The sequence below is a fragment of the Lepeophtheirus salmonis genome, chromosome 7, assembly GCF_016086655.4.
Source record: "Lepeophtheirus salmonis chromosome 7, UVic_Lsal_1.4, whole genome shotgun sequence".
NCBI lineage: Eukaryota > Metazoa > Arthropoda > Copepoda > Siphonostomatoida > Caligidae > Lepeophtheirus > Lepeophtheirus salmonis.
The window spans coordinates 35,204,758-35,222,198 of record NC_052137.2 but is presented as its reverse complement, the minus strand read 5'-3'; positions in this window follow the sequence as shown (position 1 = coordinate 35,222,198).

Below are 17,441 nucleotides of genomic sequence, written 5' to 3'. Positions count from 1 at the left end.
TAAAAAATAAAATTATGAATGCATCAATGATCCAAGTCCACGTCAAAGTAAAAGTGCATTAAGTAAACGTTCTTAGATTCCTTAACATACTCACATGATCAGTTGTGTCGAATCAATACGCCTAGTATGTATAATTTTTGGATGCCATTATTTCATCTAGGACATGATATTAGAATAGGACAGAGTAATATGCTTTGGTCATTTTTTAAGAAAAAAAGTTGCTTTATACATTAGGGATTGTAGCCGCGTAATTTACAGCTGTGAGGGACCCTCTACTTTAACTTTTAGCATTGGGCCTTGATACACTTGCCTATAATACTCCTTCTAAAACTGCATGTGCTCTCTTATGTAGAATTTTTTATCTTATCAAGTGTTTGTGAATATTGCTAATCGGAGAAAAGTACAGTGGTTCTAATTGTTTGAGTATCCAATGCATTTCGTTGGGCTACTATTTGTTTTTCTTCGAAATGAAAAATAGGATTATTTTCTTATGTAGCACTTTAGAAAAGGATCTTTAATTAAAATTTTTGAAATAAAAAAAAAACATAACTTTAAAGGTAAAACTTCTAAAATTCAACAACATATCTTTAATATTGGAACTTTTATGTCTACAAATGAAGTCGTTAAAAAGTCATTTTCAAATGGTTATAAATACAAATTTTTCTTAAAAATACAACAAAATATCAAATTAATGAATCATACTACAAATGGGGCCCCTTTCTACCCACACTAAAATAAAAATCACCTTAAAACTGTACTATATAAACTTAAACTTTTGTATAAACTATGTATAAAAAGGCAATAGTGCTTGAAATATTGGGGTAAAATTTAATTTGCTCATTTTAATAAATTAACCCCTCCCCTAGTGTAAATAATTTAATCAGCTACAGTGCAGTACAGAAAAGGATTGTCGTAGATAAACTTTGAAAACTATACGACAACATGTATTGGCTTTAGAGTGTTATTATAGAAGAGTTCAATTACCTCAATTTCTAGTAATTTTCTTTTTTCTACCCTCATGCTTAATTTCATTTTTTTTTAAAGGTGTAATACAGTGGCTGTTGCGTTATGAGGCTGATAATGCCGTTTAGAGTTGTGTCAGTCCTTATTAATTCGGTCTAGTGCAGCCTAGTCTTAGGAACGGGCCTTTATACTATCAGTACTAGAAATGATTAAAAAAAAAAAAGTTGAGTTGAGCTCAGCTGCTTATAAGTGGGTAAGGATGGGTTCTTATCTCACTTTCCTCTACATGAACTGCGGTACAGAAGATATTTTGGAATGATCAGCCTAAGTATGACTCCAGTACGACCGTGTATATAATTAGTAATACTAGTAGGAAAAAGTATTATTTTAAAAAACTGATGGATCCAGTAAATTTGGATTTTGAAGCTCTCTCAAAAAATATCTTAACTATCCATGAACATCTCAACTTAGAAGATTGCTGGAGATCTAATTAAATTTCATCCTTCATTCTCAGCAAGATACTTGATGGGTTTGTCAAGATTATTTGCAATTTTAAAAAGCTTAAATCTTTTAGTTCGTAATAGTCGGGGGTTTCCCCCCCGTTATTTTAGTCATTTTTGTTAAATTTATGGTTGGTTTTTGAAATTTCAGGAACTTATTCTGGGCTTATTGGTAAGTCCAAGGTAATATAAATACAAGGCTATACCCTAACACGTGTACGACTTCTACTTCGCTTTTAATATTGACGTCACTGTAAATGAGTGGTTGCTTGTTTTTGCCAAAATCTGTTTTTCTTCCCGGGAGTCGGTACAATATATCAAATTGGAAATTCTAGCAATAGTGACGTCATAGACTATGAGTGGTTAGGTGTTTTATCAAAATCTACCTATCTTGCCCAGTAGTTGGTACAATACATCTGATAGAAAATTCTAGCAAGCCCGATGACATGAGGGTGGAACCTGGTATTTCTATTAACCTTGGGTTAGTCATCGTTTTTAATGCGTGCATTGGAGTGCATTGTTGTATTTTGTGGTTCTTTTGTCCTAGGAAGTAATTTTAAACAAAAAAAATTATTGATATATGTATGCTACAACTTTCCTTGATGAATAAAGGGAGAGAAAAATAAAGTTGAGTGATGTCAACAAAGACAGAACTTTATTATTTCTAGGACTGAGCTAGACTGGAACGAAACTGAATTGTATGAGGCTATATTCTTTAGTCCTAAATAAAAACCGATACAACACTACATAGCATGCCAATGTCCCAACATATCAAATATGGTATTGCTTTGGTTTCATATTTTTTTGGAATGTCGGTTTTTTAAAAATCCAGATATGATATATTGAGAACGATTGAAATTTAATTACAAGATAAACATTCTCATAGTGCTGGGTTTAGGAGGAGGGCTCTACATACAAGTTCTCCAGACCACGCACTGTAACTCATTTCGTAACTCATATATGTATATCATACCCTATAATTTTCATTAATTTTATGTTGTAACGGTCTTGAATGCCCCTCTCGAGCTTAAGAGTTATATCTACACCACTGCCTTAAACTTTTATGTTCCATTATTAAAAAGAAACAAGGCTCAAAATGTAATTCCATAAATAGAAAATTAGAGTAAAATATTGCGATATTAGGTTTTAAAAAATTAAGAATATAATTTTTTTTTTCCCAAAAGAAGGCCACATTTTATTTACCTTTTCTAACAACGGTCATTTTAAGAAAGGAAATATAATGTTACTTTCTAAAAGAAAAAAAAAACCGCCGTTCCACACAACAATTTATTAAAAATGTCGTTCTATAATGTGTATTTTTCTTCTAAAAAGGGATCTTTTGAAAAAAGGGCATAAAATTTTAAATGCAAAATGATTTGTAAAAAGATCAAATTTAAAAAATGGAAAGAAAGCAAAAGTACACTTATCTTTGCCCCAGGTAGCACTCACACTATGACTGTTTCTGTGTGTATACCCGTTATTATAATTGGAAAACTTATGTTATACTCGACTGTCGCGAATGACAGATAATTATGGGTAGGGTTGTGTTATGTTTAGAACGATCCAATAATGAGGATGACTGATTATTATCTTATTTACACAACTATATTATATTATATAATTAACTAATAATCAGTACATTAAATATACAACGTCGTGGTAATTCCCATATTAACAATGATTCTCCTCACGCAGTACCTAGTGCTAGAGAGAGTGACGTTCAAACCTGTTTAGTAAACTACTAAAACACCAACAGGTTGTAAATCCAAAGGATTTTTTAGCCTGAGGGTTTTGGCAACCTGCACAGTGGTTATTATTTTCTCAAGCTGATATAATTATTCTTTCATTCTTTGGAATAAAACGTATAAGTTTAAAGTTTAGCCAGGAGTGTGTGCCCTCATGAATCACGTATAATAAAGCTGATGCGTTCTAAGGGTAAGTCCTTATTAGAGTCAGAGTAGAATTGAGAATCAAAAATAGAATATTTTTAAATTTGTCGGGATTACCAAGTCGATTTTTGGTTTCTATTTTTTTAATGCTTACAACTTACAATACTAATTATGGTATTTTTACTATAGAAGAATCCATACCTTGGGTCGTTCTAGTGATTCTTTAGTATTTAATTAAAGATTATACTTTGACATGGATATTATTATGATTACGTTTAGTATTAATCCATTAAGAATATTAATACTATTTTTCTAGGTGAGTGTAAAAGATACAAGAAACTTCTTTCCAAAGAAAGAAGGCAAAAGATCTTGAACTAATTTATGAATGTAAATGTAATTAGTCATGTCTTTATTTTCTTAACCCCTATCATATTATATGATACTAATTCGATTCCAAGAGGGTAAGGGTTTCTTCTTAATGCATTTTAATAGAGACGCAATCATTTATTTCTATCAAAATAGACAATCAATATCTCCCTTATATAAATTGATTTATTTTAAGCCTTGCCTATAATTGCTCTGGTTTATTTTAATTATTTAAATAAGTTATATTTTGCACAAGAATCAAATATAAAATTGTTATTATTTCATCCAAATACACTTTTTACGTAAATAACGAAATGGAAATATGAAGTCTCATGATGTCAACAATCAGGATGAGGTATTCCACTTGGAAGTTACTTTGTTCTAGTACATATCTTCTAGTGATTACACTTTAGCTTGCACACCTTTAGTGATGAAAATTAATTGTATTTTGGGCATGTAAAAAAACAAAAATAAAAAACTGAAAATTAACACGGTAACCTTGACAATTTAAAGAATTTTATGGAGGAGAACAGCTTAGATATGATGACGTTCCATTTGATCAGTAACAATCAGCTGTAACAAGGGAGGAGAGGGAGAAGGAAATAAACACGGGCATTGGCAAGAATTACTCTGATGTTGATCCTTAATCCTACTCGGAGTCCAACAAGGCCTAACAATTACATATAACTTCACAACATACCCTTGAGGTTACTCTCCGTCTTTTATGAGTACACAGGAATGTTCCATCAGGTTTTGAATATAATTGAATGTAGTAGGAAAAGAGGTTCACTACTCAGGTGTTAAATAATAATGACAACAGCTGTGGAAAAGAAAATTCATTTGTCAGATTATCAGTTCCATTACAACGAGGCAATTAAAAAACAACAACAAAAGATTGATATTCCTACACATCTTCTTCTTACGTCACTTCCCTCTCATAGTTTAAGGGTGTATAATTCCAGCTTCTAACTCCAAACCAAGTGAAAAAAGATAAAAATAACAGTGTCAAAATATACATAAGAAACATTCCAGATGTAATTGCTAATCCCTGATTGCTCTTGACATATTTTTTTTCTAAAAAAAGAAAATAAGTAGAAAACATCTTGTTGTATTTTTATTCAATCCCCAAAACTTCGAATTCTATAGCACTCCTATTGTGACATTTTGATTTAATTTATTTACTCACAAAAAGTTAGATAATGTCTTTTATAGACTTTTTTTGATAGTTTCGGTTTACACAGGAATAGTTTATGTACAACTTACAGTTCTATGACAGAAAACCCCCAGCTTACATAACTACCCGAGACAAAATTGTCTCAGGACCCATTCTCCTTATAACACACCTTCTCATTGGGAAAATAATTATTTTTGTTCCTTTTTCATACTTAAAAAATAATATAAGTTATATTACAAATAAGTTTTCAAACAATGATACAAAAAAAGTAGAAACCAACAATGCCTTAAATTTGAGCCTACCCCATGACACTTTTGATGATGAAACAATAGTTCATAGCAAAATAAATAGGCTGACTGCACGAATTCGTGTTGAGAGTTTCAAAAGGTAAAAATTAAATAAATAGGGGTTAACTTCAATTTTTATAATCGTCCTTACTTAGTTATGTACTACCTGATTAACGAGGGTGGTCTGGAAAGTGTACTACCTCAACTTGAAAATGGCTGCACTCGTAAATAGAAACTAGTTCAATCTATTTAGCATTTCTTGACAGTTATTTACTTAAGTTATAGCAATTTCCTACGCGCAATAGTTACTTAAGAGTCGTTGCTTTTGAAAGTGTAACCTTTAAATACATTCAATAAATAACAGACATATAAAGGCTTGTTGTGTTAAAATTTGACGTGTCTAAGTCAATCCAACTCGGAGTAATTGAACCAAAAACAAAAAGTCTTGTGAACAATTATTTTGCAGAAAAAAAAAAAAAAAACGCCGAGTAATATTTGGACGGGTTAAAAAGATAGGAGTATTTTGTATCACTGTTAGGTCGAACACTTTTCAGAACACCCTCACATGTTTATCTCAATATAAATTGCAAGTTATATATATATTGTTTATAAAAATCAATCTAAAATTTCAAAAGTTGATTGAGAAGCTGGAATAATCAATTCTTCTATGAATTTTACTTACGAGTATAAGGAAATTTTGAAACAGGTCTCTTTGTCATACAGACGAAAATTTTGTTTTGTCACTACGTTGCACATTTATAATATTTATAAAAATCTAAAGGATAATAAAATAGTTACGTTATAAAATGTGAAAAATAATTTTTAGTAGATTAAAAAAACTAAATTTTTTGGAGATTTCTCATTGCATCCGTGCAGTGTTAACTTTGTCAACTATTGTAAGTTTCGTCTTTTCTATTCTTGTCGTCTTCAGCCAATAGTCTTAGTCTGTCGTCAGTCTTTGTCATCATTTCGTCTGTTTTATAATATTGTCTTTGTCAGACTTCGTCATAGTTATCTTTTATTTCGTATCGTTTTTGTCAAGTTTCGTCTTTGTTAGAGTTTTGTCTGCGTCAAAATTTCGTCTTTGTCAAAGTTTTGTACTCTAACATAGTTTATTATTATAAATATTATATTAACCACGAGTTGCTGACGAGTCACAAGTAATAAACAAAAAACGAGTAATTGACGTGTAACGAGCAAGACACGTCTTTTAGATCGACGAACCGAGTTTTTCTTGAAAATTTTTTGGTGCCCGTTTGCAATAGTCAAAAATGGTATTTTCGACAATTATTTATCTGTTTTAAAAGTAAAAGCGTATGTCTAACTTGATTTGAAACGCATGCGCTTATAACATAAAATAACTCATTTTGTATGATACCTTCGTGGGTAAGACCTACTTTCAGCAAGATGAGGGTAACCCCAAATCTGAATTATTACTTTCCTGTAATTGTCATTAAAAATATTTGAAACATCATTTTAGTTTGATGAATAACTTTGAAGATTAAAGGCGAAGACTAGATATATGGACTCATTTCTCTTATAACGAATCTGAAAATACATCTGAATGTCTCATTACAAATAATGACATACAATGTGGATTCAAAATAATTGGGAAAAACACTATGAACCTCAAACATCACATCAGAGGAAAGAACAAGGATATAGAGGTTAGCTTAATATGCATTTATGGATATTTTTATATATAAGACATATCATTATATAGGGAGCTTAAATTTCCTAATAATGTAACCTATCAGACTTTTTATGTCTTTGTCCATCAACAGATACGTATTGATGTAAATGTAAATTAAGGATTTATACAACGTTAGGTTCACAAGCTTCTGAGTCTTAAATAATGAGTTTGAAATCTTAAACATATAATGAAGAAAGCGGTTTTCTAATGGCGTAGAGTTTTATTCGAATGAAAACTAGCTAAATATATTCTACAAACTTTTTTTCTTTTTTTATGTTTTATTTTAAAAGTAATATATAGCATGTTCAAACAGAAACGGAAATTTAGATGTATAAAACAGGTGCCGTAGTTATCTTTTATATCGTCTTTGTCTCTTGTAACATCTAAAAGCTCTATGAATGATCCATAGAGCGTTTTCAAATGAATTCATTCTTGTTAATGTTGCCCATCTTGGTAGCTTAAACAACCTAACTTGATAGAATAAAGGAATCTGTGAATTACTACCGTGTATTCGTATGTCAAAAGGGATTCAACATATAAAAATTCTCAAACCTTACTGTCTATCCCAAATCTATGTTCCTAACGTTTAGTTTTATTATTTACTTGGTTATACCTATTTAAAAATGTACTTTTTTTAATTTTTATATCTTTCAGCAATTTTCCCATGGTCTAAGATATGAGAAGCTCGAAAATATCTTTTTTTTTGCAATCTACCGGGAGGTTAATTGAAATTTGAACACTTAATAATTCCATAATTATTGAAAGTTAATTGATTGAAATTATTTAACATTTCGATATATTAAGGCATTAAGAATTAGTTACAAAACAAATCAAGTATCAAATGCTATTTGGCTTACTTACAAGTTGAGAAAATGAAGCTTGTACGTGATCGAAAAATTTCTATTCGCATACTCAAAGCAGTTGGGTGTCTCCAGGACCATCGTCTACCCCGTCATAACGTCTGAAACTTTGGAAAGGAAGAAGGGCTTTGTCAAAAGGACCAAACTGTCCTCAGAGGAGTTAAAGAAAACAGCCCGGACCAATTCCCTCAAGTCTATGAGGGTCAATGCAAGATATCTTAGAGTTTCACACCAGAATATACAGTGAGCTATTAAACAAATCCGTTGAAAGACCCATGTGAGTGTGGAAAGGCCACTTTTGGCACAAACAATGAAAGAAACCTGTCTCATCTTTTGCAAAATTCTTTTTAATTCTTTTGAACTCTTTTGCCACTCTCGACATGTACTCAAAAGGTGCAGTCGAGGGGAAGGCCTAGAGTGTCCGTTATCCAAATACCAAGGCCCTCAAAGCTACTTTCAGGCAGCACTGGGGTACCATAAAAGAGGACTAGATCGGCAACGGGTGACAGGCCTTCCACCACCGTCTGGAAGCCATCATTGACGCTAAAAGCGGCTACATTAAGGATTAAGAGAGCTCAGACGCACATCTATTTATAGTATTAATATTATTGAAATTTTATCGTTAATTAATAAATTATATCTTGTTGACATTTAAAGTTCAAAGTTGTCAGATTTTAATGATCATCACGGTAAATATGTCTTCATTGACCTTAAAGTTTTTTCAAAATACAATTTTCGATGATTTTGGGTAGTTGATGGACAAAAAGTTTAGATAAAACACATAGTTTTTTCTCTTTATCTAATTGTATTCAGCAATCTTGATACTTAGATAATTAATAAAACATATAAAAAGTATTATTCAAAAATAATCATATTTTAGTTTCATGTATTTTTTGACATTCAATTATTATTTTATGTTTACTTTTTCCTCAAGAAACTGCCGATGAGGTAGGTTATAGAACATATTTAGATCCCTAAAGAAATGATTTTTAAGCTTCTCATATTTTAGAGCATAGAAAAGATGCAGAAATATATAAATATATAATAGTTCAAATAAATATATTTTTAAATAGGTCAAATTATAGGTCTTAATATTTATTAAAAATATGTTATTACATCGCTATATATTCTAATTTAGATAGTGTTGCTAATTAATTAACTACTGTTTTTGTAAGGATCATACATTTTCCTCCAATTACTCTAATATTTTCGTCCCTATTCAATGCCGAACAATAGTAATGGTAAAAATATTGCCATTTTGAATTGGTTTCATCTATTAATTGATTTAATTTAAATGTCAACTGCTTTTCTCTGGAATCAAGTAGTATTCAATATTGGTTTGAATTATTTTATTGAATTATATTTTGCCTTAGAAAGGAGAGAAGTCATGAAAAAAGTCTCCGTTGGTAAGTTCCGGAATTCTCCAGGATCCTAGCCATAAGCTTGGATTTGGTAGTGCAATATGATATGCTGGCGCGTCCCTCAAATTTGTTCTTAATGAATAACTCCATGAGATGGAGGTCTGGTGAGCATGGAGGCCAAACTCTAGGTCCAACAAAGTCAAAAAAATCAAAAAAAATCTTACCAGAAGGTGAACGTTTTCTTTGCATTGACACATTTAGCAGAGTCTTGCTCACCTCCAAACTCTTCCAGTTCCTTTCTAACTCTATAGACAAAGGACCTGCCAAGTTTTAAGAAGTTTCCGATCTCAACATTGTCTCGTCCGTCACGGAGCTCAACAAGGACACGCTACCTTTTTCACGATGGGGGAATAAATACTTCGATGATCGATGTCATTTTTTTTTCTGATGACAATCACTTCTAACTAACTTCCAAAACAACAAGACGCTGAAAGTTAGTTGATAAACAACTGCCGTACGTTCTATATCAATCATTCCGTGGAAAATTTACACTCAATTTTTTTTGGGACATCTGAGTTGAATATAATTTTGATATGTAAAAAATGAAATTTAAGATCCATATATCAATCCAGTTCTGAGCTTCTTTTCATGGTGGATTTGATAAAATATCTTCATGAAGACCTTTGCACTTTTGGATTGTAGTTTCTTAAACCACTTAAATTTTTATTATTATTTTTTTAATAACGTATAAAAAAATGTTGAATGAATTTTACATATTATGGAGAAAGTAAATATTTGATCATTTGACGATTTTGTAAGGTTTCTCCCTGACAAAGAAAATAAAGGTTTATAATTTTAATGGTAGGTTTAATTTAACAGTGAAAGACATTATATACACAAACAACAGTGTTCCGATGAAGAAGAATTCTGAGTATAAGCCCAAGGAAACCATCCTCAGCGTCAAGTATTGTTCTAGAATCATTATTTTTGGGAGGGGGTGCTTTTCTGCTGAGGGAAACTAAGACTTAGCCGAACCGAAGGAAGTATGGGCGGAGGGATCTTGGGCGACAACCACAATGCATTAAATGGGTCAAGTAATTGATCTTATAGTACGACAATGATTCAATACATCCGGCCAAAGCAACAAAAGGGTGGCTGAAGAAAAAGCACATTAAAGCCATCTAGTGGCCTAGCCAGTCTCTGGGTTCAACCCATATTAAATCCATATCAGTAGAAAAACTTACAAAATAGGTAAGGAACCAAATACTTATATCCCTCATTTTAGGGAGTGGTTCATTAAAATCTGAACACTTTGAATTTTAAACTTCAACAAGATATAATTTATTAATTAATAATATCCTTTCAAATATATATAAGTAGATGTGTGTTTGAGCCCTCTTAATTATTAATGATGCCACCTTTAGTGGCAATGATGGCTTCCAGGCGGTGGTAGAAGCCCTGGAATCCGCTGCAGTTGTATTCCTTTGTCATGGCGTTCCATTCCTTGCTGACAGTGGCGTTGAGGGCTTCGGTGTTTGGATGACGGGCACTGCAGGCTTTTCCTTCGACAAACCTCCAAAAGATGTAGTCGAGGGATTGTCATTAGGACCAAAAGTATCAAAAAAGAGTTCAAAAGAACCTGCAACGGAGGAGATGGGTTTCTTTCATTACTGGTGTCAAAAGTGGCCTCTCCACTCATACAAGGCTTTTTTAATAGCTACCTGAAGATTCTAGGGGGTAAACGCCAATATATCTGGCATGAGCTCTTATGGACTGGAGAGAATAAGCCTGAGCTGTTTTCCAGTTTGACCCTTTTGACAGAACCCTTCGTCTTCTCGAACTTTTTGTACTTGCTGAAGGTGTCGATGATGTTCAAGTATTATTTTCTCGACTTGTATGTAAGATAGAGACTCAGGTTTTTTTTGTAACTAATTGTTTATGCTTTAATATATCGAAATATGAATTTCTTTTAATTACTCAGCCTTCATTAACTATCGAATAAGTAAGTGTTCAGTTTTCAATGGAACACCCGGTATATTTCTACTCTTTGTTCCTAACTAATTGAAATATCTAAATAAAATAAAAAAGTATGAAATATATTTTGTAGGGACATGTTTGAGTTATTTATGTATTTTTTTCTGAATCGAAGAGAATGTTTTGGATGTACAGAAAATGAACCATAGATTAATAATTTTTGATCACAATGACAAAAATGATAAATTATCGTAAAGTGAAGTTTTACAACTTTATAACAAAAAAAAAATAGTACTCTAAAACAATATTATTAGAGATCTGTTGCTTTCAAAATATTTTTGTATATTTATTGAGACTAATTTACCACAAAAGTTTAAGAAATTTTATTTTTTATGTTGGGTTTTTGGTGTACCATACCATCTATGACGTCAATGAAATATAAAAAAGTTCTTAATCATTTGGTCTAACATAAGTGAAGAAAAACTTGCAACGGAAATGATTGAGAATAAAAAAAAAAAAAACAATTTCATGCCTTGCATATATTATTTATTATTGACTTTATCGGCCCAAAACTGATAGAAAGTACATAAAGCGAATAAACCTTTTGATTATACTATTCACTATGTAATTGCTATTCGTATGAAGTATTCATTCATTTCTCGAAACTACCATCATTATTGAACAAAAAATAATTGATTTATTATGATAAATTCACACTTAAGCATTATGTTATATTGTATACGAGAAGCTTAAAGTTTATTCCATACTTTGACTGGGGAAATCTCTTATTTACTACTAAGGTAGCTGCTTTTTGATAGTTATGAAACCAAAATTAATAAATGTATACATAGATTCATACCGAGTGGTTTATTAAAATCTGAACACTTTGAATCTTAAACTTCAACAAGATATAATTTTTTAATTAATTATAGAATTTCAACCTAATTCATACAATAAATAGATGTGTGTCTGTGATCTGTCAATCACTAATATACCTGCCTTTATGGGCAATGATAGTTTCCAGGTGGCGACGGAAGGCTTGGCACCGATTGAGAATGGTTAGTTCTCATAAAAATAGATAGAGTGATGTTGTCTTTACTAGGAAGTGGATAGAGTTAGTCATCTTCACAAAATCACAAAAAATCAATTATATCAAAAAAATATATGTTCTATCAGTACACAGGTTGGTCCAGATGAATTGGGAAAATCTTTAAAGGATTATAACGAACGATCTAGATAGGCACAACAAAATTTATTTATTATTTGAAAGCTACATTTAATGACATTCAATTATTTATAATGAAATCTACCAATCTTGATCATCTCGACCACACGGTTCCGGACGATCCCCGTGCAGAAATATCTTTGCCATTGTATAAGTAGTTGACTTTTCAGGGCCTCCATAGACGAATGATACTTGGCTCAGGGCTCATGCTTTATCCTCCACCAGAGATAGAAATCGCATGGGTTCAGGTCTGGGTTGTTGGTAGGGCAAAAATCTAGGCTCTAAAAGTAAGGAAATTTTGTGGAAAATACATCCTGCACTTTTATGGGATTGTGGTCCAGTGCACTGTCTTATTGACACGTCATTGGTCTACTCCATCTATCCTGGTAATATATATTTAATGTGAAAAACCAGAACCAGAACAATGGTAAAGCTGGATCTGCATGAGGTCGTTCAGGCCTGCCGAAGATTCCGGTGCTGTGTGGCCGAGGTTATCAAAAATGTGGATTTTGTGATAAATAATTAAATTTCATTAAATGTAGCTTTCAAATAATAAAAAAATATGGTTTTATCCCTTCTAGTTCGTTCATAAAAGCCTTTAAAGATTTCCCCCATTTTTATCTGGACCACCTTGTACATGCATATATTTGGGGAACATTTGAAGCGCCCTCCCCCGAGCTCCCATTTTACACAAATTATTTGATTACCAATATAAATAACCTTTCCTTATACACTGTTTTCAAAATTCGAAAAAGTTGCTTAAACCCTCATAAAAGGACCAACCTTTATATGCAACCAGCTGATATTATTATAATTACAACTTTCTAATTATTTTTTCTAGAATGGGTGCGGTATGCATTTCAGACTGAACCACACTCCAGAAAATAAATTTTTCTTTTACAAACGACATATAATCAGTACTTAGTTTTATATTATACTCAATATATATAGGGTTGATCTTATATAGGGATACTCATTTTATTTTTTTCAATTTTCAAGCGTGAAATTTAAGCAAGAGGTTTTGTGAGGACATTTCTTTCACAAAACTATCTGAAAATAGTGCTTGGCACAACTTTTATAATAGTTGTGAGTCCTCAGCTCCCATAATTATCTCAAAACGTGCCCTAAATCCATTGCAGACTTTTACTATGTATAGACTCGAGCTTGAGAAGTTTTTGTGATTTACATTTGGTCTTGTTTGGAGTAGTGAAAATGCCATGGTGTATTACCAAAGTTGATAATTCTGTAGAGAAAAACGCGTGCAAGGAGAAATGGGGGAGAAAGACTTATGGTATCATTGTTTAAAATATTAATGTGATTATCATCCGCCTGCTTTATTATGATTTTTGAGGGTATAACGAAAGTATTTCTTAGCAAAATGTTTAATGAAGATATACTACGTATAGTAGATTAGAAAACGTCACACTCCATGAAATTGTAATTAATTATGAACCATATTCTCAGAATAATAACTAATGAAACGACAAAGTAGAGTATTTCGAAATATATTTGAAGTTCCAAGTTTAAAAAGAAGACTTAAATAAAATCAAATCTACATACTAAACAATAAACCATCATACATTTATGTTAAATATACAAAATTAAAGAATTAGAATCATATAACTAATGATAACAATAAATTATAAATACAGAATATTGAAATAATAGATTGATCCAATGAATGTGGAAGTTGCCATATACAATTGTGGACATGATAGATATATCTCAACGGATGAGATCTAAATATTTATTAATAATAAAGTAAATATCAAAATCATAAAATTAGACAATAAATATACTAAAAAATTTTTTAGAATTAAATCCATCGTAAAGATTTAGTGCAAAAGCTAATTACGTAGTAATGTCCGGCGATATTGCTCCTTATTAAGGGCATCAAAATTAAACCCATTTAAGCACTTGTTTTTGCCATTTAATGAGTTGTGTATCATAATTCTTGATAATTTAAGCTAAAATGAATATCATATTTTATAATTAGATTAAAAAAAAAAAATACTTACTGTTAGATGGTACAAAATTCAGAGTTCAATTTCTTAATTTGGTGTGGATGACTCTAAACATGCTGAAAATTATCTTAACTTTACAATTTACAATGGGGGTATTTCTATAAATAACATCATTACAAACATCCTCCAGTAATTTAATTATGGTTAAGAGAAGAATTTACCCATGTAGTTCTCCATAAATTTTTTTAACGTAGGATGATTAGCAATGGATAAGGTTATATTACATGTAATAAGCATTTTTGTGAGATCAAAGTCAAAGTCTGACTTGATGTATTCATCGTTAACTTGACTTTATAGATGAATACCCATACTCTTGTTATGAGGCGAGGACAATGGGTGGCGTGCAATTCTAGATAGGGGACTAAAGGCACATTTATATCGACAAATCCGACAAACCATCTGTTTCTCATACGGTATGTATTTTCCAAATTCCTGGCCCTCCATTGTCAGACAATTCAGAAATCCAGACAGAAGGTGACTTTATTTTAGACATTTTATTCAGTTCTCTATCGACTATCAGCATCTAATATTATATTAATATTTAATGATAAATGCGGGAATAATAACGTTCTTGATAGAAGAAGATGCATATTATTTAATCAATGATGCCATAAGTATTTCCTCTTTTCTCCTCGCACGCTTTTGTATTCTTACCAAAATTATTAACCTTATATATTACATGCAAGACGCATAAAAATTATTAACCTCGTATTTTCTTTCATCCAAACTAGAAACTTTTGAATAATAAAAGCTCTTGATCCTGACAGGGATAGTTGTTGAGGGTTGAAGATTATTATTTGCTCGAACAATATAGTATTTTACCCTCATAGCTATTTAACGGTTAAATAATTGTAAAATATCTTCTTTCTTTTTTTTAAATATTTAATGTTATAAAAATTGCTACAAATAAAATACCATTTTGATTCAACTTTACATACATAAAATAATTTCTTTTTATATTATGAACATTGAACACCCCATAAATATGTCGAGATGTTAAAAACAGAAAATAACACTGTTGATCAAAATGACGTTGCATCTTATTTGTTGTAAAAAATAATGGAATAAATAAAATACTTCTTTGATGCAGAGGGAAGGAAAATGATGTTTTGTTATTTCTTTGCAGGGAATAAAGAGAATTGAAGTTAGATGTGAGACAATCCACATTATGGCACACATTTAGAAAAATGTGTGTAATCTATATAATGAATACAAGTCAAGGAAAAAAGAAAGTAAGGACATAAAAAAAAGCCATCAAGGTTCTATTAGACGATTGATCCACATAAATGAATTATATTAATAAATGAACTCGCATTTGGTCCAATGAGAAGATCTATTACAGTGGTTCCCAACCTTTCAAATATAAGGACCCATTAAAAAAAATCAATCAAGAAAGGGTTCCAATTCTTAAAATATCTTCACATATACGTATACAGGTGTGGTAGAAGTATCCGGACAATATTTTTAAGTAAATCTATATATCAGTAGATGCCATTTTAAGACAAAATTTATTAACTAGGAAATTTAAATTGAACAATTAGCTGTTGTTATCAATCAATATAATCACCCTCGACATTGATCACCAGCTGTAAATGGGACATAATGGCTGAGCAGGTATTTATTGCATTTTCCTTTTCACAGAGAGCTTCAGAGATCTCAAGGAGCTATGGGGCTGTTCTTTTACCTTCCTTCTCAGCTCTCACCAGAACTAAAAATCATACAGGTAAAGGTCTTGGAAGGCCGCTCATAAGCTTTGATAACAAGGTGGAACTTGCTGTCGAGGTAATGCATGACAGTTTTTGCAACATTACTCGGGGTAGTGTCTTGCCTCTTTGCAACCTGATGCCCTTCATCTTCGTAGTAAGAAGGTGACACTTTCCACTTATGTAGGACTGAAAGCCAAGGTCATCCTTGATGGCCCTGGTCACCATCCTCTTACTTATAAACCTCCTCCAAACAGACATTAAGATGCCTGGAATTGCATTGATGGACCTCTTGAGCCCAGCCAGGAAATCAGCAGTCCGCTTTTTGGCTTTGTGTGACCACATGAGGAATGGGAAAGCCCCTAAACCACCTTCAGCCACTTGTAGCCTTCTTAAATAGTAGTCCTAACATATTTTGGGACTTTATTATTGACTTAGCGTCGTTACCGGCTCAAACAATTCTGCAATGACTTTACGTTTGCCTCTTACTGATTCATGGTGAAAATGAACTGATTAAGTATTACAACATAGGTTGTTATCCATAAACAGTACTTTCAGTTGAAGTTACAGCTTAGCAAGATAAATGCACTTTATACATTAAAAAAAATTAGAAATATGTCTGAATACTTCATCTCATCCCTGTCTAAAATATTCATATTTTTAAAACAACAAACTCCTGTATAAATCAATTATGAATTATAAATGATATATTCGGGAAGTAAATTCTTCATCAAGAAAAATCAGAAAATCAGCACTGTCACCATGATATTCGATGCCCAAAAGAAGACTCCTACAATACTTTATACGTAATTGGTGATTCTTTGGAGTCAATAATGACCTCTCCTCAAACATCTTTGACTTTCTCTTAGAAGCCTTGACCACCATTGACAGGGTATTTTTACAAACATATAGCCACCATGTGAAAAAATAAATAAAACAAAAGTTAAAGATGGTGCCAAACTTGTCTTGATCTAGCTGAAAATTGGCTAATTTGGTAATGGAGATGGAATGAGCAACAACGGGGTTAAATTTAGTGTCATGGGGAAAAACATATTAGGACAGGTATATACATTTTCTCTATGACTATGTATAATATATTCAAATTCGTCTCAAAATCAATTAACTTCTGTTACATTAGTTTTTATTGTTTTTCATAAAGTTATTTTGTATTTATTTATGTTTGAATTATGATTTTTTTTGTTGTTGTCTGATTATTCATAAGATTTACAAAACCATGGAAAAAAAAGACCAACTGTTGTTTCTTTTTTCTCTGTTCTCGCTTTAACTAACTTTTCCATTCCCTTTGTAACCATAAATATAGAGTCAATCAAATAGAAAGTTAACCCTTCAGAGTTAAGAAAAATGTTGATTTAATTGTTGCTTCTTATATGAATGAATAAACTATAAGGATAAATATATATG